This window comes from Mauremys reevesii, linkage group 16 (genome assembly GCF_016161935.1).
Source record: "Mauremys reevesii isolate NIE-2019 linkage group 16, ASM1616193v1, whole genome shotgun sequence".
Taxonomy (NCBI): Eukaryota; Metazoa; Chordata; order Testudines; family Geoemydidae; genus Mauremys; species Mauremys reevesii.
In genome coordinates this window covers 24,275,607-24,302,560 of record NC_052638.1, presented here as the reverse complement: position 1 = coordinate 24,302,560, position 26,954 = coordinate 24,275,607, and the positions used below count along the sequence as shown (strand labels likewise).

General features: G+C 38.6%; 1 long non-coding RNA gene across 5 annotated transcripts in view; it reads left to right on the top strand.

Annotated features, from left to right (window-relative positions):
• Positions 1 to 26,954, top strand: part of LOC120384534 — a 128,952-nt gene that overhangs the window by 20,065 nt on the left and 81,933 nt on the right. For 3 of the 5 annotated variants that reach the window (XR_005588936.1, XR_005588937.1, XR_005588939.1), the window contains exon 4: positions 4,558 to 4,661. This is a non-coding gene — a long non-coding RNA (uncharacterized LOC120384534). Of the gene's footprint in view, positions 1 to 4,557; positions 4,662 to 22,538; positions 22,641 to 24,687; positions 24,974 to 26,954 lie in introns of those variants that run through there. The other 2 variants (XR_005588940.1, XR_005588938.1) reach the window with 2 other exon arrangements.

Genomic DNA, 26,954 nt, shown 5'->3' with positions numbered 1-26,954 from the left:
AATAAAACTTCCTCTCTTAGCAGAGAATGGTATACAAGGTATAGATAAAAAAATAAGGCCCCCCGAATAGTTCACAGAAGGTTTAAATAGCCTATTATATCTGGCTTATTTGTGTTGGGTAAATGTAACAGGGGAGCCTGATTGGACCTATTCTCTTAAAATTAAAGAAATACATAAAAATTAAGTGGAAAGTGTAAGGAGGGATCCTGGTTGCTAACCCTGAATATTAAGACACAGGACTAACAGGCTGCTGTGATTAATGTGGAACAAATCACTAACCTGGCACTCAGTGGTGCAAAATCCAACTTGTGGGAAACAGCATCCTGTTCAGAGGGGTTTTATTGCAGCATGCTAATGCACTTGGCAATAGTCTTGTAATTTCTGTACTGAGGTGGTGTTGTTTTCCAAGCAGTCAATTTCTATGAATCTGTTTTTAGTTCTATACTCTGACTAGTCTGTTTCAGGTTAATATATAGATATAGATATTTCTACCTCCTCTCTCATCTTCCCATCTCCACACACAGAATTCTAACCACATTATTCAATGAATTAACTCTACTGAGTTTGTATAGTATATTCACTGTTTGTTTCCAAAGTTTGGTCCTGATCTTGAGGTTCTTAATTCAGTTTTTTTCAGTCCTTCATGAGGTAAAACACTCCCTGAAACTCTACCTAGTAAAGACTGATTATAAATTGAGTATAGACTTCAGAATTTGTCCCCTAGTTGCACCCTAGCACAATTTTAAAGATTCCTCTAAATTGGATATAGAGATTAGTTCCAACTAGGGCTGTCAAGCGATTAAAAAAAAATCACAATTAATAGCTCGATTAAAAAAAATTGCACAATTGGAAAAATTAATAGTGTGATTAGAAAAATTGCTCAGTTAATTGTGCTGTTAAACAATAATAGAATACTATTTACATAAATATTTTTGGATGTTTTCCACATTTTTAAATATACTGATTTCAATTACAACACAGAATACAAAGTGTATAGTGCTCACTTTATATTTTTTATTATAAATATTTGCACTGTAAAAATAAAAAAAAGTATTTTTCAATTCAGTTAATACAAGTACTGTAGTGCAATCTCTTTATCATGAAATTTGAACTTACAAATGTAGAATTATGTACCAAAAACCCTGCATTCAAAAACAAAACAATGTCAAACTTTAGAGCCTACAAGTCCACTCAGTCCTACTACAGCCAATCACTCAGACAGACAAGTTTGTTTACATTTGCAGGAGATAATGCTGCCTGCTTCTTGTTTACAACATCATCTGAACGTAAATGCCTTGCAACACTGGCTACAAAAGTGCAATGCGAACATCTGTTCTCACTTTCAGGTGACACTGTAAATAAGAAGCCGTCAGCATTATCTCCCATAAATGTAACCAAACTTGTTTATCTTAGCTATTGGCTGAACAAGTAGTAGGACTGAGTGGACTTTGTAGGCTCTAAAGTTTTACATTCTTTTGTTTTTGAGTGCAGTTATGTAACAAAAAAAATCTACAATTATAAGTTGCACTTTCACAGTAAAGAGATTGCACTATGGTACTTGTATGAGGTGAACTGAAAAACACTAATAAGAGAGAGAGCTGAGTCCTGCAGGGGAGGTTGAGGAGAGCCTATCCTGTGCTAGGATATATGGTAAGGAACCCTGTAACCCTTGTGCCAGTGTCAGGGCTCTTTACGTTATAACCTGTAACCCTAGTGCCAGTTATGGGTTATGTGGTAAGGTGCCCTGTAACCCCTGCAATGGAACAAAACAAACACTTGGTATAAGAGTCTGGGTGATGGACTGGTAGTGCCACTCCCGTGTACTAAAAGTTTAATAAAAATTGCAGCCTGCCACTTAATTCCATGCATGTGTCTGTCCTTATTTTGCTGCTGTGTCCACATCAATGCTAATAGGCCATATTCCTTAGTTAACAATCTCCTCCAGTGTACATTATAGGTTTGCATGGGTGAACATGACATCACAGTAAGAGGACACCTAATGGCAGCTGCAGAATGACCTGTTCCTATGCAGAGGAACTTGTCTCTAAAGGTGAATATGGGCCTTCAAACCTCATAATGTAATTTAAAATCAGAATCCAGTATCTGTGGTGACAGAGTGATAGAACAAGTGTTATCAACTCCTTGTCAATATCATAGGAAAAGATCATTTGAACAAGGAAGACATTGAGTTCCATACAGCTCCCATTGAAGTCAATGGTAAAAATAGTAAAATTCCGATTAATTTCAGTGGGAGCAAGTTCAGGCCCAACACAGAAACCAAATTACTTGGAATACTGTCCACTGGTTTCAATCTCCTATGGACTGATCCAGCTCCAGCTGAAATTAGTGGTATAACTTCCATTATCTTCAGTGGCTCAGGATCAAGCCCTGATAACCAGGCTAACTGGAAAAGAAAACCAATTATTTTTGTTAGTAACTTTTATGAATAAAATGGCAGTTTTTTAAAGTTGAATATGTGTGTGGCACATGATCTAGTTTGAAAAACTCATGCATAAGTTGGTCAGCATTTGCTTCTTCACCATATCTCTTTCAGCATAATGTTGTTTTGCTCTCTAATGTTACAGAGCCAAAACACACAAAGTTGTAAAGTCTGTTATCTTCTACTCAGCACTAAATGTTTTGACCTTTTCTTGTAAAATGTAATCTCTTTTTACATCAAAGATTTTGATCCTGATATAGAACCAAAAAAGTAAGAGCAACTTCCAACAAAAAGATGTCTTGGATTGTTCTGTTTTTTGCTCTGACATGAGTCATTTAATAAAAAAGCCATCTGCTACTTTATTTTCAGATATCAGAGGCAGAACAATGTCCAATTTTAATATCATACTGTTTGGCTATGTACTGCACTAATTTGTCCTCTGATATCAATGAATCAAAGGAGAGTTGCTGAAAGGAGTGCATCAGAAGGGTATTAATCTCCCCTTGATAGCAATAGTAATTTCAGAATGGGCCTGTTTTGCTGAATTATCCATATCTATATGAAGCTGCGTTTGTCTTGTTAATCAGATCAATACCACAGTTGCTGCACAAATACAGTGCATAAGAGAGTAAGGCCTATGTTGCCCAATAGCCAATCAGAATTGGTATTAAAGGAGGACAAAAAGAAGGGCCGTTGAACCTTCCTGATACGAGAGTTGTTGCGGTGACACAAGACACAGTCAACGATGAAGAAAATAGAAAAAATAAAGCCAGCCTTCTGGTTTATATTTGATCCAGTCTATCTGCTTTGTTCAGGCTTGGTTTTTCATGAGTTGCCTGCCTTTCTGCAATGGGGAGGGGGGAAAATACCAGAGGACTTATAACTGTGTGGCTGTGTGGTATTGAAGAAAAAGGAGTGCTAGAGGGGTCTGGCTAATGATGTAAAAAGTCCATTTCAGTGATCTTAAATACAGTTCACAGCAAGATTTGTGAGATAATAGAGTATACTGGAGCTCAATGCATATTCGGCATAAATATTTTGGTTTCTTTGCAGTGTTTTGACAAATCATTGGCTTGTGCTCAGTTTTTGTTATATAGATCTAACACTTTTCAGATGAATGTGATGCTTAGGAAAGAGTATATTATCCCACACACTGCTGTTAGTCCTCCTGAATCCCAACCCCTAACATCCATGCAATTTCATTCACAGCCTACTCTGCTTAGATACCACATTCACAGAAAGAATACTAGCATTACAGGCCTTAATCCACTTGTTAAGAGTACAGTCATATTTAGGTATTATGCAGCAAAAATGGGAGAGAAACTCTCTATGTAGTACATTCTGTTATAATATAGAGAATGTGACTACATAAAAAAATTCAGCAGCTGCAGATATTGATACTTCTGAGTGTTTGCACTTTGCACAGTTGAAATGTGTAAGGAAATGGCTACTGTAGCAAAGCAAGCTTGTTCTAGCATTGCAGTATTGCACTAACTGGCAGACTGTTAAGGTAATACTTCATACATTTGTGTGCTAAGAATCAAACTGAGGGAATGCTGAGTTCCAAATGAATCACTAAAATACATTTTAACAATCTTTAATGTCTAATATGTTGTCAATGTATTGAAGTACAAATAAATGTGTACTGGCTGCAGGATTTTAACTAAAAATGCATTTCTTTGTTTTATACTAAAGTTATTTCTTCAACAAAATCATTTTTTTTAAATTGATTTATGGAAGCTATTCATTTTGCATCTGCAAACTGCTAAATAAAGAGCTTGTTTGATTTAGCTATCTATTGGGGACAGGGGGAAAGACTACAAGTGAATGAAATATTTCTCTCTGTTTTTATAAATCTTTTTCCTTTTATTATGTATTTGTTGTTCTGCACTGGTGTCTATAGTGTCTGACAGTGTCTTCTATTAATTATGGGCCAACCCTTGATAGGTGCTCAGATACTAGATGAGTGCTGTATAAGAACCTATGCAGAATAGAATATCCATATACAGGAAACACTCTTGTTGGCATCAAAGCAGTGTTATTTTGTCTGAGTAAGGACTGAAGATTGCAGGATTTTGTCCTATGAGACTAAATATACTAATAAATATCTCCCCTAGATTAACTGCATGGAGGATCTCACCATATGTCCCATCCTGTATGGACTGAGAGGACATCAGCTATCTTCATGGAACTCTTTTCATCTGGCTCAGATCCTGTAGAGGTATCTAGCTAAAGATAAGGAGTGTGACCTAAAACCCATTGGGCATCTTTCCATTGACTTCAGGGAGCTTTGGATCAGGTCCAGGGAGCAATAAGGGGAGGGCCCACAAGCCTTATTGAAAATCCAAAAGAGTAAATACAACCTGCGACAGCACCCTCCACACACTGAAATTCTATGTACAGGGGGATCCCCAGGGCAGCTCTGACAGCAAGTCATCTTCTTCAAGGGACCGACCTGCCTATTGCATCTGACCTTTCCACACTTAAAGCATTGAGACTATCTCCCCTGCTGGTCCATCCTTCAGCATTCCTTCATTTCTGCTTCTCCATTTCTGGCTCAACCTCCCCCAGGACTCAGGAAGAGCAGAGACTTGAAGCTGGGTCTCCTACTTCCCATCTGAGTGCGCTAGCTACCAGGCTATTGGCTATTCTGAGATGGATATAGCTATATCTCTATCTATCTATAATATCATTTTGACCAGGAATTTCATCCTGGACCTGAGAAACCTTCCCAAAGAAAGTTAATTGAAACTGGTATGTTCCCCATGAAAAATATAATTTCCTAGTGTGGAACAAGGCCAAGGAACAAGGAAAGAGTAATATAGCTGATACCTTATCTTTTCTGACAAATCTCAATGGGGCGGTAGCAGGATGGATATATTCTCCCCTATTCCATGCCCTTCTCCATCCTCAATTGCAACATAAAGCCTGACCCAGGAAAGACCTCTCTCCAGGGTCTGAGGTGGAGGGGAGCGGACATTGCCATGGTAGTGGCTGACCCTCTCCCACTTACCTGTGGTACTGAGAGAGAGATCCATACATGGGGGAGTGGCATCAAAACACAGCTCTGGGGGACATGATCTGGGCCCTTAATTTAATGCCTTTTTCATGAAAAAATTTCTTTGCGGTAAGACAGAACCTTACATAGCATATCAATAACTTGCAAATAACTGCTGAGCCTGTGATTTACTCCTATACTAATTTTGAGTGAAAAATCCAAACAGATCTCTGAATGAGATTCTCTGCCTCTATAGTGTGCATGTGCCTTCTAACACCACTCAGCTGAACTTTTATAACCTCGTAATTATCTAAGAATGAGAGAATATAGACATATAACAAAATTCCATGAAAAATCCAAACAGATCTCTGAATGAGATTCTCTGCCTCTATAGTGTGCATGTGCCTTCTAACACCACTCAGCTGAACTTTTATAACCTCGTAATTATCTAAGAATGAGAGAATATAGACATATAACAAAATTCCATGTCCCACTTTCTCTCCTCCAATCACAGTGAATACACTCGATTACTTATCCAATATAGTCCAGACTGGAGAGTCTCCCTCCTACCCTCCGATTTTTAAATAATTTCAAATCTGAAAAATGTGTGTGTCTATGGCTGAAAGAATATCTTGACAATTTTTAGACGCATGGAAGCAGTAGCTGTAACTAAGGCTGGTAGCATATTTCCTTTTCAGGAACAAAGTAAAGGCACGTACTGTACTAGATATAATAAGCAGATGAGTCAGTGTCTTTGGAATTGCTTTACTAAAAATCTTGATAATCTTCTGAAAGATTTAGATTTAATGCACAATGCATAATATCTCTGTGCAATGGCTATTTGTTTACCAGCTTTCTGCTTCTCTAAATTCTCCCAACATAATATTTCTTATAAAGGTACAACATGCAGAGTTTCCAATGGAATCCTGCAGAGTGAGGTGCAATTAAGAATGTTATGCAATAATGCATGTGTCTCCTTACACATACTATATGAATGGGCTTCAACAATGCAACAATAAAAAATGCTGAGCTTGGTAATTCAGCTTTTTACTTCTGGGGTATTATATTAACAATTTTAGCTGTATTAGCACAAACAAAGGTAGCAGACAGCTCAAACAACAGTATTAACTACAAAAAAAAAAAGGAAAAAAAAAAAAAGAGAAGCTAATAGACTAAACCTTTTATGTATACCATAGAATGAACATGTAGTTGTGCAAAGATTTGCCCGACAGTGAATTTCCTCCTATGTACAGTATAATAGTAATAGCAATGTTCTATTTTTAACTTGGGTAGAGTCACCATCCTGACTTTTGCTAACATTGTTATAAAAGATGCAGCCTTTTGAACGACAGATGTGGGTAAATGTCTTTTTTGGGAAGTAACACAATAAAGTTTGTTCTGCCAAGAATATGTCCACACTGCAATTAAACACCCATAGCTGGCCCATGTCAGCTCACTCAGACTTATGGGGCTTGAGGCATGGGGCTGTTTAATTGTGGTGTAGATGCTTTGGCTAGACCCCAGACTCTGGGGTACAAGTGTCTACACCACAATTAAACATCTCAGAAGCCCCAGCACTAGCATGCTCAAGTCAGCTGACATGGGCCAGCTGCAGGGGTTTAATTGCAGAGTAGACATACCCTAAATGACTAATCTTTCATGCATCAAACTACACAACCTTTTAGGTTATAATGAAATCTTCCTGCACAAATATCAGACAGTGGAACAAATATATCTTTGTTATGCATATAACAGTTTACCCCTTCTATTATATTGTAGCTAATGTCAAACATCTAGTGAAATGTAGGTCCTCTGCTTACTGGGAAAGGAGAGCTAATAACTGAGCATATCAAGATGGTTGAGTTTAATGCCTGTTTTGCTTCTGTCTTCACTAACAGAGGTAAATTGTGACCAAATACTCACCACAATTAATATTAACAAGGGGGAAGGAATGCAAGCCAAAATAGGAAAAGAACCAGTACAAGAATATTTAGATATATTCAAGTTAGTAGCATCAGAAACCATGGGTTTGAGTTTCCTCAACTGAGCCTGAAGCAACCTGGCTTAACCTTTGCAGTAGAATCAACTGATTGGCCAACACACCCAACTAGCTGAAAGGAATCAACAGGTCTCCATTTAAGCTCACTGGCAGCAGCTGTAGCAGGTCATTGGCTGGTCAATGCTTATGCTGGTAGCTGTGATTGCTCCTAGCTCAGACTTGTTCCAGTCTGTTCCTGCCCTCTGCTGCTCCTGTTCCCTTGCTTAGCTGCTGGCTCTGATCATTGGCTCTGGTTCCTGGCTCCTGAGTCTGGCCCTGAGTCTTGGCTTGACCTTTGGTTCTAATGACTAGGATGGGCTTTGGCTCTAATGAATAGGACCGATTGCCCGTGTCCTCGTCCTGACAGCCCAGGCCTGATTAAATTCATTCTAGCATACTTAAGGAACTAGTTGCAGCAATCTTGGAATCATTAGCAATTATCTTTGAGAACTCATGGAGGACAGGTGAAGACCCAGACAACTGGAATAGAGCAAACATAGTACCTATCTTTAAAAAGGGGAACTAAGAGGACCCGGGGCCTTATAGACCCATCATCCTAACTGTGATACCTGAAAAGATACTGGAACAAATGACTAAACAATCAATTTGTAAGTACCTGTAGGTTAATAGGGTTTAACAAATAGCCAGCATAAAATTTGTCTAGAACAAGTCTTGCCAAACCAACCTTTGACTGGGTTGTTGGCCTAGTGGATGGGGGGGAAGTAATAAGGCATGATACATCTTGATTTTAGTGAAGCTTTTGACACAGTCTCACATGGTATACTCATAAGCAAACTAGGGAAATGTGGTCTAGATGAAATTACTCTAAACTGATTGAAAGACTGTACTTGAATAATAGTTATCAATAGTTTGCTGACAAACTGGGAGGATGTATCTAGTGGGGTCCCACAGGGCTATCTCCTGGTGCTAGTCCATATTTTCATAAACTAATTGGATAATCAAGTGGAGTGTAAGCTTGGTGTCATCTGCAGATTTTATAAGCAATGAGGGATTGCAAGTACTTGGGAAGACAGTATTAGAATTCAAAATTACCTTGACAAACTAGAGAATTGGTCTGATATCAACAAAATGAAATTCAATAAAGACAAGTGCAAAGTACTTCACTTAAGGAAAAAAAATCAAATGCACAACTAAAATATGAGGAAAACTCGTGAGGTGGGTTCACAAATTGAATGATTTAACAATGTGATGCAATTGTGGAAAAGGCTAATGTAATTCTGGGGTGTATTAACAGGGGTGTTGTATGAAAGACATGGGAGATAATTGTCCCACTCTATTCAGCACTGGTGGGGCCTCAGTTGGAGTATCACGTACAGTTATTGGTGCCACACTTTAGGAAAGATGTGGACAAATTAGAGAGATTCCAGAGGAAAGCAACGAAGATGTTGAAAGATTTAGAAAACCTGACCTATGAGGAAAGAGTAAAAAATTTGGACATGTTTAGTCTTGAGAAAAGAAGACAGGGGACCTGATAACAGACTTCAAATATGTTAAGGGCTATTACAAAGAGGACTGTGATCAACTGTTCTCCATGCCTACTGAAGATAGGGCAAGAAGTAATGACTTCAGTCACTGCAGCAAGGAAGACTTAATTAGATATTAGGAAAAAAATCCTAAATATAAAGATAGTTAAATACTAGAATAGTCTTCTAAAGGCGGTTGTGGAATCCCCATCATTGGAGCATTTTAAAAACAGTGGACAAAAACCTGTCAGTGATGGTCTAGGTTTATCTGGTCTTGCTGCAGTGCAGGGGACTAGACTTGATGACTTCTGGAAGTCTCTTCCAACCCTACGTTTCTACAATTCTATGAATATGCTCAGTTGTCAACAGTGTTTGTCTTGCTATGCTTAAATATGCTTCAGATATTGGTAAATTTAAACCTAGAAGAAATGAAAAAATTTACATTTTGAACCTGCAGTTGGTCAGGCTAACTTCACTGGATAACTGCAAAGCATTTTTCTCATATGGGACGGCTTAAGCATCTGTGGTGACAAGGTCCTGAGATCTCACGAATGTATTGGTGTGAATTTTGAGTGGTGGTTTGCTTGCTGTACTTTAAAGTACAAGCAATGTAAAGAAAACTGGACCCCATCCATTAAGTCTTAACAGCTTTCAAACACAGAGGGAGACAAGGCAAGAAAATGTACCCTGCAGTTATTACTGAGAAAATTCTGATTTTTTTTCATTGGGATTTCTCTTCTGATTGCTCACTTTGTTGCTGCCAGAAAGTGCATGATTTCAGGAATAGATTGTCATAGACTGGCAGGAAATATTGTTTTGTCAGGGACAAGTGTGTCAGGGAGTGCATGATTGCTGAAAATATCTTGCTTGTGATTAAGGATTAAAGCCATTAATTAATTTTAGAATGGTCATGTACCACTTAAATAGTTGTGGAAATGTAATATAACAGTATGGTTCATAAAATGCCATTCACAAAGATAGCCTTTTAGAACAAAAGCATTCAGCCATGTTTAGACTTGGTGTTAACAGGCCCAACTCTATTGGTGTGAATTACTCATTGTCTCTGTTAAAGAACAACATAATTAAATATAAGAAATGACAATGATGGTGACATACTGACATCAGTACTCTCACACTTTTCTTTTATTTACATAACCCATATGGTATTAGGTTGTTTAACTGCTACAGGCCCATATATTTCTGGATGAAAGCACAGTATGAATGTCTCAATTTAAGTAAACTCTGTGGGTGGTGCAATTCATATAATCCATGCTTCTCAACAGCCAAAAGGAGTGAGGAACTATATAACAGTTTCTGAGTTTCTGAAGGAAATGATTTCATTTTAATGAATTTCATAAAGAGAACTTGTATAACATGTCTTAAAAATGACATATCTACTCAATAAATAAAAATAAATTTGCTCCAATGAATAAAATCCATCTTAAAAACCAATGATTAATAGAATGGGACTGTACAGTTTTCAAATCCTCTCATATAAAAACTTCAAAGGAACTCCCCAATTAGAAAAAAATACTGGTGCTGTGGTTTTCTCTTGAAAAGGTGCTTTTGTACCTGGGAGAACCCGCTGACCCATTGGTAGAGTGGGTGTATCGTACATGATAGATAATAAAAGTAAGCAAAAATATTAGAAGATTCTACAGGAAGAGAAACAGCTACGAAGAAGTAGATGACCTCATCTGCCCTTAAAAAATGTGAATCTCTGTTAACTTATCCCTTCTTCTCAAATACACTAAAATGTTTACTTCAGTATAGACTTTTTAATTCATCACTGATACATTTACTCCCCAAGTGCATCAGCAGATTTAAAAGGGTCTATACAAATTCCCTTCATAGGACTACAGTAACCTTTTGTTTAGTTGTCTTTCTGTGATATTAGTAGCTCATGAACCAGCTTTTCTAAGATTGATCACTCATTTCATGAAGTGCTAATAGTTAGTATGTTGGTAAATGGTGGCTTATTTACTATTGGAGCTGATGATGTCACCTGGTATATCAACCTTCCAATATGCTATTTTTCAAGTACTCCCATATGGAGTTTGAAACTCCCTTTTCTTCCTTGTCACACCTGTATCCAAAACATATGGAAAGCACACATTCTCTATTCCTTGTTTTCTGCTCTTTTCAAAACTCTGTTTTTGCTTGCTGCACTTTTTGATGTAACACTGCTAGTTTCCAGGAGATATAACTGAAGTATTTCTAAACTACAAAAATCTCTAATGCACCATGCTGCAAAAAGAGTGTGCTACCCCTTTTTGAGCTGGAAGAGTGAAGTGATTAGTGAATCACACATACGTAGTGATCCCAATGGGAGAGTTGCTGTTGACTTCTGTGGGAGCAGGATTGGATCCAAAGAGTGACATTCAGATGAAGATAGTGAATGGAATGTAGTGACTCTTCTTCTGGGCAGCAGGAAAAAGAGTATGGGGCTCTTTTAACGGTATGTACTGCATTTGGGTTACAAGGGAGGAGAAAGAGGGATGGATTTGCCTGAGTGACTCCAAGTGGGGAACAGGAAATGTCCAGAGCAGGTGGACTCAGCTTGTGCCCTAAGGGGAATGGAGGGCATTTATATCCGATGCATTCCAGAGGGGAATCTCTCTCTCTCTCTCTCTCAGCAATCATGGACTAGTAGTAACCACCTGCCCACCAATGAGTTTTATTATTTGCTATGGGATTGTGCCAGTCATGTCTTTTCTTTGGGGAGGGGAAATTCTTCCCTCCATCACTGCCAGATTGGTCAAGAAGGGGTTGGTTTTTTTTAATCTTTCCTACAGCAGAATAGGGATCCAGTGAGGTAGATAAGGAGATAGGGTCAAGATGTCACAACTTAGCTGATAACAAACATGGGAGGTGTTCAGTGCAGGGGCTCATTACAGAGATGATCTGGTTCCCTGATAGACAAGAGTCGAAAGTGAATTTATGGGTGGCATCTCTTAAGGAAAACAGACAAAGGGTTGGGCTCCTAACTTCTGAACAGTGGGGAGACACCCTCTACCCTCTTTTCCAGTTCCCCTTAAATGATAATAGTGACCATAATGTAGTTAAGTTTAACATCATTACAGGTGGAAAATGCCAAAGAAACCCACCACAATAGCATTTTATTTCAAAAATGAGGAAGCTAGTTACATGGAAATTAAAAGAAACAGTCACAAGGGTGAAATGCCTGCAAACTGCATGAAGGCTATTAAAAAAACCCATAATAGAGGCCCAAACTAAATGTATACCCTATATAAAAAAAGTCCAAAAAATACCACCAGGGCTAAACAGCAGACCAAAAGGGGTGGCTAGAGACAAGATGGCATCCTTTAAAAATTGGAAGTCAAATCCTAGCAAGGAAAATAGAAAAGAACAAAAACTCTGGCAAGTCAAGTGTAAAAGTATAATAAGGCAGGCCAAGGAAGTGTTTGTGTCTTTAGCTAGTTTTTCTTCAAATTAACAGCATTTTTTTGAAGTACATCAGAAGGAAAAAGCATGCCAAATAGTCATTGGGTCCACTGAGAAATCAAGGTGCTAAAGGAGCACTCAAGGAAAACAAAGTCATTGCAGAGAAGCTAAATTAATTCTTTGCATCAGTTTTCACTGCAGAGGATATGGGGAAGATTCCCATATGTAAGCCATTCTTTTTAGGTGACAAATCTGAGGAACTGTCTGAGATTGAGGTGTCAATAGAGAGGAATTGGAAAAATTGATAAATTCAACAGTAACAAGTCACCAAGACCAATGGTATTCACCCAAGAGTTCTGAAGGCACTCAGATATATTACAGAACTACTAACTGTGGTAGGTAACCTATTGCTTAAATCGGCCTCTGTATCAGAGGACTGTATGGTAGCTAATGTAAAGTCAATTTTTAAAAAGGTTTCAGAGGCGATCCTAGCAATTACGGGCCAGTTAGCTTAACTTCAGTACCTGATGAATTGGTTGAAACTATAGTAAAGAACAGAATTATCAGACACCTAGATAAACATGATTTGTTAGGGAAGGGTTAACATGGCTTTTGTAAAGGGAAATCGTATCTCACCAATCTATTAGAATTCTTTGAGGGTGTCAATAAGCACATGAACGAGAGTGATCCAGTTGAAATAGCATACTTGGACTTTCAGAAAGCCTTTGACAAGATCTGTCATCAAAGGCTCTTAAGTAAAGTAAGGAATTTTGGGATAAGAGGAAAGGTCCTTTCAGAGATCAGTAATTGGTTAAAAGATAGAAAACAAAGGGTAGGAATAAACAGTCAGTTTTCACAATCAAAAAGGGTAAATAGCAGGGTCCCCCAAGGATCTGTACTGGGATCCGTGCTGTTCAACATATTCATAAATGATCTGGAAAAGGGAGTGAACAGTTATGTGGCAAAATTTGCAGACTATACAAAATTACTCAAGATAGTTAAGTCCAAATTTGACTGAGAAGAGTTACAAAGGGATCTTACAAAACTGGGTGACTGGGAGACAAAATGGCAGATGAAATTCAATGTTGATTGGGTGCAAAGTAATGCACATTGGAAAAAATAATCCCAAGTATACATACAAAATGATGGGGTCTAAATTAGTTGTTGTTACTCAAGAAAGAGATCTTGGAGTGATTGTGCATAGATTGTGCTCAGTGGCAGTCAAAAAAAAAGCTAATAGAATGTTAGGAACCATTAGAAAAGAGACATCATAAAACAGAAAATACCATAATGCCACTATATAAATCCATGCTACACCCACACCTTGAATACTGTGTGCAGTTATGGTCACCCCATCTCAAACAAGATATATTAGAACTGGAAAAGGTACAGAGAAGGGCACCAAAATTATTAGGGGTATGGAACAGCTTCCATATGAGGAGAGATTAAAAAGATTGGAACTGTTCCTCTTATAAAAGACATGACTAAGGAGAGATATGACAAAGGTCTATAAAATTGTAAATGGTATGGAGAAAATGAATAGGGATTGACTGTGTGCGGTTTAGAAGTTCTTTTGGAACTTGTTGTCATGGGATATTGTGAAGGCCAAAAGTATAACTGGATTAATAAAAGAATTGGACATATCTTCCATGAATTATCTATCAATGACTATTAGCCAAAATGGTTAGGGATGCAACCCCATCATTCGGGGTTGAACCTCCAACTGCCAGAAGGACTTGATGATGGAATGGATCATTCAAAATTGCACTGTTTTGTTCATTTGCATTGAATCATCTGGCAGCAGTACTATATGCAATGATTCTGCTTGACAAGTGGTTAGACGTAGGAGCTACATAAAAGATCATGGTTTAAAAGTACACTTAACTGTCAACTAACTTTTTAGCATCAAATCAGCTCTTGAAAAGTGAAATATGTAAATTATAAGCTGCATATATATAAACTAGAAAGACAAAACAAGCAATTTAATAGAGCATATTTCAACAGATACATTGTGCTGTACATTGCCATTTCCTCGTGATCCTGAAGCGGTTTTAACTTTTGATCAGATTATTGATGATGTTGGTGTGGAGGGAAACTGGCTATAACTATAGATATTGGACAAGATAATAGTATATGTGATGAAGACATTGATAGGGAAACAGTGACTCCATCTTCTAGCTAAAAAGAGAAACTTTAGGAATTCTGGTTCTTACCTTCAAATATATGTGGGCATAAATGTAGAAAATCTGGAAAAATTATTCTGAAAATTTAGCTCTCACATATTTAAATATATACATCACCAATTAAGAAATTAAAATGAAATAATTTCCTGACTACAACAAAAAAGTCCTTGTTGGCACAAAGTGGATTATAGATATTTTGTTTTCCCCAGATATCTACATATGTCTTGGATTTATGCTACACAGTAAAAGTTAATTCACATCATTGTTTTTTAAAAATGAAGTGAAATTGTCTTGAAAGTAATTTAGAAATTTGCATCAATATATCCTAGAATATTTCATGTCCACTAATAGGGACAAACAGATATTCTAAAAAAGATTAACAAATCTGAATGTATTAAAATTATTGCTTACATTAGAAGTAGAGCTATTAATTCCTATTCTGATCACAGTTACAGCTGCATACATCTGGAAGTAACTCCACTGCCCACCTTGGAGATATTCTGGATTTAGACAGGTCTACAGGAGATGTGAAGATATTGAGACAGGCTCTCAACTATTATTAAACTAATTTTTGAGGTATAATGTACTATTTCCTATTAGTAGTCAGAAATCAAAGGTGATCTCTATGAGGAAGGATTGAGGCATATTGGGGTTCATTGTGAGGAAAGCTTCTGCTGCTTCTGCTGTACCTGTTCTATGGATAATGAAATTACTTCAGGCGCTTGGGCTTCAATCCAGCACTTTTTACAAGCTCTAAAAAGTCACTTAAAATATCATTCTATTGGTGCCTGGCTCGAGGATCTCATTACAGTTAAAAATGATTGGCATAGCTGATTTAATGGCTAAGATGGTAATGAATACATGATAATGTTTGAGACCTAGGGGTAAAAAAATTCAAAAGCGCCAAAGTGACTTAAGAGCCTTATCCCATTCTCAAGTCACTTGAGTGCTTTTGAAAATTTTACCCCTAAGTGAGGCAGTGAATTTGTACTAGGAGGATATGGGCATTGCTGAGGTGGCACAGTATAGGTTGAATCCTGCAAGATAGTGAGCAGATCCTGACTCTGTGCCATCTTCCTGCACAAGAACCTGCGCAAGGGCTGTGTCTGTGGCATTCTTAGAAGCTGGAGTACAGTTTGGGGCCATAGGCAGCTGTGTACAAGTTAGGGTAGCTCTTGGGCTGCTCTAAACTGCACCGGGGCTGAAGGAGACTCTAGTTAGCCTAGGACAGGGAAGGCACAGAAGTGGTGCAAAGTGATTCCTCCACCTTCCCTTTAAGGCCTCTGTACTAAGCTCTGTTGCAGTGCACAGATGAATTGGGCCTGGTATCTTTCCTTTGAATGATTGTTATGAAGTTAGTGTAGTAGTTTGGCTGGCAACTCCTGTGTGACCATGTGGGAGTCCCATGATAAAGTTGGGAGTAAAGACTCTGAAATGTTTGCTCTCTGGGTTAACAGTCAAATAATGGAGCTAACAATCTGTGGGAGACATCACTTTTGAGAACCCCTGGCATAACTTTTCAATGAAGTATATTAACCTTGGCATCATGAAATAGTAGGAGGAAAATGTTAGAACATAAAATGTCAGACTTAAACTTGCTGTTTTTTGGGTATGCTTTTAAAAATAATTTGCTATTTTAGTTCATACCAGTATTTAAAAAATAGCTGGATGGCTGTAGTAGAACACAATTACCAAATTACCTTATATCATAACAGTATTTAGTGCTCCAGTGGTTTCTGGAATCTGATCACACAGATTATTTGTATGCATTGTGTTCTATGTACATGTTTGAACAACAGTCCTATTGTACCTTGTAACCAATATGTACAGTTGAATAAACAGTTTAACTGTTCACATGCATTGTTTCTATATGATGGAATGCAGTACGGTTAAGTATACCCAAATGGATAATGTTCCTCTTGTGCTGGGAGAGACCAGCAGGGACTGGCTATTTAGGGGTATCAGTATACTAATACAGTTCTAGGGTGAAAGGAAGCATATGAATCACAAATGTAGCATGCTTCACCTGTTTTGTTGCTGGCTTTATGATTTCATGCTGCTTAAGCATTATGATTTTGTGATTGAACTGTCTGTTTTCCTCCCTTGCAGTGTAATAAAATGACATTGAAGAAAACCCTCCCATCTAGAATACAGCCTATTTAAATATATCAGCATTTGATCTGAATCCCTGAAATAGCTGTGACTTGTTCTCAGCTCTTCTCAGCTTCTTGGTCTGCACTCTGTGCTAATCTACCTCCATAGATACCTCGTAAAGAGAAGTCAAGAAGTTTCCCTCAATCTGAGCATGTTTGACTTTTTTATCACTTGATTTTCTTTTGTGTTTTCTGTATATATCTCATGCTTGTTATTCAGCTATATAATATTATTTTCTTATACTATAATTTCAGTATAAAAACAAGGGTAAAGGTGCCATAACATTCTTCCTACTAACTTACAGAAATATTGTCTTCCAAGTTAACTAAAAAGAACAAAACCAAAAATCCCCAAATCACCATCAAATAGTATGTATGCAGCCAAATGCTCACATTTAGAAATAATATTTGTTAGCATTTACATATAGTAACACTTTAAAGATTAAAAGTGCTTCATAAACATCAGTCCGTATAGCACTATGAGACTGGCAAGTGTTGTTACTCCCATTTTACAGATGGCAAAACTGAAGCAGAGAAGGCCAGCACCTTCAAAAGTGGACTCTAGATTTAGAAACTTCTGTTCTGATTTTCAGTTCCCTTTGAATTCAGGTAGAGTTTTGTGTCTCAGCACTTCTGAAAATCAAGCCTAAGAATCTCTGAATCTGACCAGCTCCACTTTGTGTAGAAGCAGGGAGCAAAGGTGGGTTTATGCCACCTTTACAGTCCTCCAATTCTGGAGTTGACTGAGCACCAATTTTGCCCCCAACATAAGTTAGAATAGCTCTAACTTGCACAGACTGGTTATGACCCCAAAGTCCATTATGTCAGTTGGGGGATGCCAGAGCACAGGACTCCTTATGCTATGCCCTTTCTCCATAACCATATACCTGACACACCACCTACATCAGCTTTGCATCACCTTAGGAATTCTCATCTGGTTGGTTGAACCAACTTTATGACTCAAAAGAAGCCTAGTGGGGGCCAGTATCTGGCCCAAAGTATCTAAAGTTAGGCACTGGAAACCTTAAGGGACTTAAGTGCATTTGTATTAAAGTTGGGATTAGAATTTAGATGTTCTAGACTTCCAGTCTTGTGCTCATTCCATATCAATATGGCTTACTAGGCGTCTCAAATAAAATCTGAAAATACACAAGTCCAGACCCTCAGCTTTTGTCAATTGGTACAGCTACTTTGCTGGCAATGGAGCTGTGCCAACATACACCAGCTGAGAATATAGCCCACAGTCTTCAAGTGCAAAGCCTTAGAACGCTGTCAGTACTTCAATCCTACCACATGATGGAGGGCTTTCATGAGGGGCAGTGTGACTTGTTTAGACTTTTCTAAATTTATTATAGAATTGTAATTGGAATTGTCAGTTTTGCTCTCTAAATAATGGTTGAACACTTAGGGTTTATTCTACTGGACTAGTTTTAGACTACAGAACTTGCCCACAACCTCTCTGTCATATATTTATTATGTATACATTTGTCTGCAGGCCTGTGATAATTTACCAATAATTAACATTTCTGTTCCATTTAACAATCTTAATCAAATATTTTTAGCAAAATTAAATGTGACACCTCTTAATTATAGTGATATGTACTATATCACACTGAGGGACAGATTTCCAAAGGTATTTAGGTACCCAAAGAGGCAGATAGGTGGCCAGTGGGATTTTCAAAAGTGCCTATGTGCCCTACTCCCATGGCTCCTATCTAGACCACTGAGAACCTATTTGCATTGTTAGGCAGCTAGATTCCTCTAAAAATCTGGCCCTAATTCTGTTGTAGTTACCAACCGTAGTGATCCTTACCTAGCTGTAAAGAACTGAAGTAAATGGAGCTGCATCAGACTATACCAGCTAAGGATCTGATCATGTACTTTCAAAGGAACTTTTTATATTAGAATAGTTTAGGTGCCTACTCCTATGAATAAGGACTGTCTGATGGGACCCTGTGATATTGTATGAAGCATCCATTACTAATCAGAGTGAGAGAGGTTATTTATTTATAGATCTGTGTGTAGTTGTATTTAAAGATCCCAAACCCACTGATTTGTTTTTTATTACAAACGTAGTGCCAAATCTTGCTTGTTTTTCTTATGTGTTTTCAATGTTTGGGGCCGGGTCTTTCCCCTACCCCACCTGCCGCCCCCATGTGCCTCCCCTGAGTGTTCCCCGGCCCCTACTTGCTGCCCCCGCTCACCTCCTCTGGTCCTAGAGCCTGCAGCTCACACTGAATCTGCTCTGCCAGCTCCCAGCATCAACTGCTGTCGCAGGGTCCTTACCGTGCCTTCTGCCCAAGCCTCTCCAACGCCCCAAACCCCTAATTCCCAGCCCCAGACAGAGCCCTCATCCCCCTGCACCCTAATCCTCTGCCCCAGCCCTGAGCCCCCTCCTGCATCATGAACACCTCATCCCCAGTCCCACCACAGCCCTCGCCCCTGCACCCCCTCCTATCCCCATCTCCCTCCCAGTGCCTGCACTCCTCACTCCCTCCTACACCCCCAGTCCACCCCCAGCCCAGAGCCTACACCCAAACTCCCTCCCAGAGCCTGTACCCCAGCCATCTGCACTCCCTCCCAGAGCCTGCACCTAAACTCCCTCCCAGAGCCTGCACCCCTCACCCACGCCTGCACACGCACACCCACCCCCTGCCCCAGCCCGGAGCCTGCACCCAGCACCCAAACTCACTCCCAGAGCCTGCACCCTGCATCCCTCCTGCACCCTAATCCCCAACCCAGGGTCTGCACCCCAGGCCTCCTCTCTCCACCCAAATGCCCTCCCAGAGCCTTAGGCAGGTGGGGGGGTGGTGGAGTTTTTGGGGGGGCAGAGTTGGGGGGGCGGTTCTGGGCACTACCAAAATTTCTACAAACTTGGTACCCCAATGCTGGAGTATTATATTTAATTTTTATCTTTATTGGTGCCAGGGGTATAGGGATCCAAATAATTAAATGAGATATTGAAGTCAAGAACTTAGAAAGATTTAAGAAAAGGATTAAATAGTTTTGTAGATAACAAACACCAAGAGTTAAAATAGTAATGTTTAAAAAGTCCATATGCTTCAGGGCATATACAGGCATCTAATTGATATTGAGGTTTAGGAAGAAATTTTCCCTTTTGGCAGGTTACCCGGTAACTGCTACTTCATTGTTTCTTGCACCTTGCTGTGAAGCAGCTGCTACTAGCCATTGTGGATGACAAAATACTAGAGTAGATACACCACTGGTCTGACACAGTATGGCAGTTTCTATGTTCCTGTATATAGAAAGGAAATAGAGCTCTTTCATGTCCACCTGCGAAAAGTTTCTCCTCTGCTTTTTTCTCTTGAAGGGCTTTAATATAATTAGGATGTGCTGATGAATTAACTTTTAGTGGCTCTGTCTGTTGGGCTAATCAGTGGCCCATTGCTCCAACACAGTGAACATTACTACTACTTGTTGCCTAGATAGGAGAAGAGCATTCCAGGTATGAGAGGTGGTTCTTTGAAGGCCAATGGGAAGAAGACTGGTTTGGTGAGATGGGAGATGTTGGTTAATATCAAAGGGGGCAAATATACGGACTGACAGTGAAAAGAGCTTCAAAGAATAAGTATTAAATTGTCCAAAAAGCCACATTTAAAGACTAATGAATTCTAGAAAGGTAGCAAAATACAAAGGAAGTTCATTTTCCCTCCAGACTGAAATAATGTGAAAGTTTGATGCTCCAAATTAAACCTTTCAGTAAGCAAGCTGTCTTGTACAAATGACCTGTGCCTGCTAGCAAGTGCTACCTTCTGAGAATTGAGGACAAGATTGCTCTGACCCATCCATCTATGAATATCATACAAGTGTTTCTGGAAACTGAAATTCCAGAGTTCACAGGGGAAAAAAAAACACCTGCATCAACTGCATTCTTATGAAAATCTCCACCCTGCGTTTAGAAAATTAAGTCCCTATGGGTGAACCGAGGCAGCAAGAAGTTAAGTGACTTGCTCAAGGTCACACAGAAAGTCTCTGGCAGGGCCCTCGGTCACCTGACTCTCAGCCCTGTACTTTAATTACAAGGGTATGTGTTCCCTTTTGGGCAAAGGTTCTAGTTAGCTCTCATTTTAAATGTACCAGTTCATGAGTTTCTTTTCTAACATATAATTAGGTCGTCTTGAAAAAATAGTTTAAAAAAATTGCTTGCAAGCAGAGATTGTGTATGCAAGATTCAGCCAAAAGCAAATGTTTATGGCTCATATAAACACTCTGAAACATGGTTCATAATGGAACCGTTGAACCAAATAGAACTGTAGTGACTGAAGTGGGCTTGGAGTAATGTTTGGAAGATGAAAAATATAAAGTTATAAGTTGCAATACAGCCTACAGTTTCATATGGTATCAGTGGTTATTAGATATGTATTAATGCAGTCTCCTGTAATTCTTTTGATTACTACTTGGGTTTTCACCTGGTCTGCTAGTAGTAAGATTTATTGTAATTTAAGACATCCAGATTCACATGATGCTTACTGTATAGCTGTATATATTACACATCTTTGAACTAAAAATAGTGAAGTAATTATATACTTTGATATAAGTAACCATGTCTATTCAGCTACTTTTCTGCATGATTGCAATAGAAATGGGGAAAAAAGAAAAGGAAGAAAAAACAAAAGCAGCAGCAGCTGCTTACAACCATCTGAAAGAAAGATGATCTCTTATCCTGGCTTCCTCTTGCTGAATAAAACTTGATGTGATCCGGTCACTGCATGTAAAATGCTGTAAGAATGTGATCTGTACTTCATCATTATAAAATTCAAACATTCTTGAACCTTTTTATTCCACCCTGTTCATATTTATCTTCTCGGTCCTGCCTTCATTGTGCACCACATTTGTATTGATAAATTGTAGGTACTAGGAGATGTATTGATGGGATGAAGACAGTTCAAAATGTAGAGTGCTGTGGCTTTGCATATCATTATACCTAGCTTGCTCTTTGCCTCTTGAAAGCTGTCGATTTGTGCATTATTGCTATTCAGGCTGATAAATGACAGTAATTGTTCTTAAGTTGAAGAGCTGGCTTAATGTGCTGACTTGCTTGGGAATTCTGAGCACCAGGGTTAAACTAGTGCTCTGCTGGTTCTAACTGAATGGTCTTTTCCAGCTCAGAATAGATACTTAATTGAATTACTCACTTTTCATGCATTTTGCAGTCTTGCATTTGGGGAAAAAATTCATAACAAGATCAGAGAATTCAGAATTGTTTATGGGGAGTTCAGGATCAGTGTGTGCCCCCATTTCACGTGGCCTGCTCCTAGTGGTGCGCAACCCCCCCCCCCCCCAAAAGTTGAGCACAAGAATGCCTTAGTCCTGCATTTGCACGTGGATGGACATATGCAGGCTAATAAAACATGGGGTGTGAACATATCCTCCTCCTTTCCTCTGTAGCCCCAGCGATTGCACCATCCTATCAAAACTCAATTATAACGACAAAATAAAACTCATTGAGTTTTTTTTATGGGAATTTTTTTGACAATGTTACTTTGCCCAGTGCTTAAGGTTTGTGCTAATTTTAAAAAGGGACAAAATTTTCAAGGCCTTATTCACACAAAATTCCCATTAATCGTGGTGGAAGTCTTGCTTGAGTAAAGCCTGCTGGATTCAATTTAATAACTCCAAATGTTCAGAAAAGTTCAATGTGTCTCGTATTCAACAATTTTTTTCTGGGTCACCTCAACCATATGTTTAAACACCACTCCAAATTAAGAGTTTCCAATCACCGGAATAATGGAGTATTTCACATGGTCATACCTCAAGTAGGGTTTGTTTTTTTTAAAAATTAATCCTTGCTTCTGACCCTTCACAATTATTTACAGTGACAACTGCACATTGCCACATTCTGCATGTGTAATACAGTTTACAAATGAGATGAGAAGAGGTGAACTGTCTGAGGTTGTAATAATAGGATGCAAGACAAGGTAAATAAGTATTTTTTTTTTGTTCTTGTTCTCTCAGTTTGCTAAGAAATCCCCTTTTTAATATACAAAGTTTATAGTAGTTTCATCTGTGATCCAGGGAGCCCTCTAACCTATCTATGATGAGAACATATGGGAAGTTCTTTGGAGCACACACACTTTTTTTGTTCTGTATTTGTACCGTGCCTAGCACAAAGGGGAGCTGATCTGTGACTAAGATTATTATGTACTACGGTAATACTATGACTAATAACTTGTTGTCTTTAGCCTGATGGCTGAACGCTAAACAGTTTAAAACAAGCCTTAAATTTCTGGGGCCTATTTCTTGCTTTATCTGTGGACTGACACTGCTGTTAGCTCCAGAAGATTACATATCTGTTTGAACCTTAAATGGAGTTTCAGCATAGTGTACAAGAAGTAACCAGTGTGGTAGGGAAAGAATTAAGAGTATACTAGAAAAATAATTTAAATATTTGTTTCTTCCTTAAATTAAATCTGAATTCAAACAAAAAACTTTTCCTTAGCCTGAGGTGCCAGGCCGCTTTTCAATTAAACATAGGTGGCTACATGGGTTTGCTGGATCATATTAATCAATGAACAATTATTTTAATTCCTGTGATGCTAACAAAAAGTACTAAACACAAACGCATTGTGGTGTATTACATCAAAGCTCAATAGAAAAGATTCCTGGTCTTTATATGCACCCCCACACCCTGATATACAAAATTAACATGACATCCCACACCTTACCATGACCCCCATAGGCCTCAATCCTCAAATAACTCTCCAAGAACAGGAAACTGCAACCAGAAAAACATCTAGTTTGGAAGCATACATCATTTCATTATTGTAAAAGACGATGAAATCCATCTTTTTCAATTCTTTGAGTTAGGAGAACAATAAAGAAGATTTCCTAAAAGATAGTGGCCTGATTCTGCCAGGTGCTAAGAATCCCTTGGCTCTGATTGAAGTCCCATAAAATTGGCAGATAGGTACTGATCATGTAATCAGTCATGTGTGGAACTTCCCAGGAAGATAATAGGAGTTGAGAGCACTCAGCACCTCAGAGACCCTATGTTACTTGGGTCATTTGGTAACATTGTATGGAATTAAATGAATGAGTAAAGAACTTCAGACCAGAAGTTATTAGCTTTTGTACAAAGCCATAAAAATGTAATAGTGATGCTAAATGAACACCCGTGGGCAATATTAAGTTAACTGTATGTATTTTGATTGGAGTCTAGTGCAATCAACCATTTTTTTCCTTTGTACAGGTAGATTCTTAAGTCAATGGATGGTCTAGGATGGTGGAGGATCAATGGATAATGTTAGCATACACATACTTTTTTCTCTTTGATAGATGTTTGTGATCTTAAATCGTTACCCCATATAATCCAAAAATAGTCCTGCATTCAGCTCAGTTCTTTATACAGCTGATGTCAGTGGCACCTCTGAAAACTGAAGGGTCCGTGTGTGTGTGCATGCGCATATATATGCTGCATGTGTATTAGTTGATTCAAGGGTATTCATAAAGCAGACAACCGAGAGCTCATTTGTAACACCAGTTGTCTATAATTGACTTATTGCTTCAAATTACCACTATTAAATAGTTAGGTATACTTGTTATCCCTGAAGAAACTCACCAGCTTTAAAAGGGGAACTGATGCTATTTATATTAGAACATGGTGTCCCTCTATAAATATATGGGAAATAACATAGATTATTCAAATATTAGCAATTTAAAATTTTTTAGTACATTTCTTTATTATAATATGGGTCTCACCTGTATGTTGTACTTCTTTTTGAGACACCCTGTAGAAGTCACTGGGACCTTCTTTCCTCTGTCCCCAACCTCAGATTCTTTGCAAGCAGAAAGGGACCTATCATGTCCATGTACAGTGTTATATGGAAACCGGAGATTTTGTTTTAGGCTTCCTGTTTTAGATTTCCTGTTTTATCAGGAAAATAATATCTCTAGCTTTAAGTGAGTCCAGAGAATGGTAGGCTTCTTGAAAGTTTAGACACTCTCTTCCTTCTCTGTTTTATTCAGCTTCACTTTCCTGGTTGCGCTGCCTGCAGTCACTGAATAGCACCTGCGTCCTGCTGCCATGGCACCATGCTACTGTCTTCAGATCTTGGAGGCTGCCTGAGAAATCCTCACCCATCCCAAAGGAAAAGCTGAATAATGGGCCTGAAGCCTAATGTGAGGCAGGCGTGGAGCCTATGCAGTGTCATATTTACATTCTGCCACCTTGTGGATTGAATCTTTACATTTAAGACTGTAGGCCTGAATGACTCCTCTGCTCCACATCCTGATCTTCTGTTGTCCAGTTCCCTTGAAGCTCCTGTGAAGGAAGGTTAAATGAGGGTGTATCTCCAGCCTATATTTCATTCTTTTCACTCCACTCTTCACAAGTTCTTTAATCCTTTGTGATTCAGAGTATGCCTAAAGAAAAAGGTATTGAAAATGAGAATAATTTAGGAACACCAGAAATAAATATTGCAGAAATTCCATGCTGTTGAGCAGATTTAAGGTCTGCTTGTAGATTTTTGGGGATTTCTGTTGTTTTTGGTTTGCAGAACTTAATTTTCATTTTAAAGAAAATATCTAAACCTTTTAATTACAGGAGAACTTTCCAAATTTTGTCCACTTATTAGTATAGATTTGCTTTGAAAAGCAGTAACAAGATGCCATGAGCATTTTGCAAACATAATGGAATGTCCCAATTCTGAAGGGCAAACAAGACTGAGTTGTTGTCTTGAATCTACGGACAGATTGAAATCATATCTCTAGGTAGTTGGTGGTATGCCTACTTTACAGGTGGTTTCTTTAATCTGAAGTTAAGTGATAGGTCCAAGTCTCCTCATTAATTAGAGGCAAAACCATCAATACAAGTCAGGTGTTGTGACTTCCAGTCCCCTGTTCAGGCCACTTTGGAAAACGGGAACAAGATTGTGGCTTGATTTTCAGAAATGCTGAGCATGCTGAAGTCATTCATAGTTGTGGAGGGGTTGGCCACTCTGAAGATCAGGCGTGGCTAGCATTCAGTGTTTAAAAAAATCCTGGCAAAGAGCTAGTTCCTTATGTACAGTAGACAAGAACATGAATCCCGTTTATTGTGCACAATGCATTTTTCTCTGTGAGATGAGATGGACAACCAGTGCAGAGCTTTAAGTGAAGGAGTGATGTTCTATGATCAGGTAATGCTAAAGAGAAGGGCTAGAGATAAATTTATATTTTCCCCTCCATTTTTTTTTATTTCAGCTTAAAGAATTTAAAGAAGTATTTTTTTTAACAGTGGTCTTGTTCATGTTGAACTCTGTTTATTGTCTCCAGCTTGCTGACAGTAAGGAGACCTAATGGAAGTTCCCAGAGATGGGTGATGCTATTTTACACCCTTTATCTGACTTCAGTCAGTTCTTCAGATGGTTGTAGTTTTAGCTTTGGAACAGTTGCACTTACCTCTGGGTTTGTCACATGGCCATGCAGCTGGCACTTGGTTTTGGCTGCTTTATCTCTCTGGGCATAATTTTTTCCTTTGTGCATTTACTTAGTGTAAATATTGTTGAGCAGGAGATAACAGTGTAGATGTTTCATGGTTGAAAAGGGAAGGTTGTTACCTGCACTAGTATTTTCCTATCCCAATCTGTATGCTGTATGTAGATGTGATGCTATTCATATCTATTATACACTCAGTATTCTTTCTGAATCAGAACTTGACTATTTTAAAGCTGTGCAGAGCCATTTTGTGAGACACTGACTGTACACCAGGATCCTGATCAAAATTGACCAACTCCTTTGAATAGACTTCCAGGAAGGGAAAGGAAAAGAAAGAGATTTAATCATTGCAGGGACTCAAAATATTCTTCTGAAAAGCATCTACTGGAAATTGGAGTAGAATGGACTGGATCTTTAGGCAAAATTCCTACTTACACACACACACACACACAATTTAAATATGTTGTATGTAAAATGCACACTAGAGCAATGTTTTCTTCTAAAATAATATCCCCCTTGGTGTATGCCTTAAAATTACTTATTATAGGCAGTGCTGGTAGCAACACCTTTATTCTAGGTTGCCCAACACTTCCCATTATAAAACCCTGTTTTCAGTTGTCTAAGAGTTTGTCAAACTTTAGCCTGAAATTTTCCATGCCAAGTGTCTGCTTCAGTCTGAATCTTTTGGAAAGTTTCAACTAAAACCGTTCAGCCGTTTCCATTAAGTAGATTAGGTAAAAATATGTTGTTTTAGCACCTCCATGTGTTAGAGCAGGAACTTGACAGTGGGCATTTGTCTGAGGGAAGTGCCTTTTGCT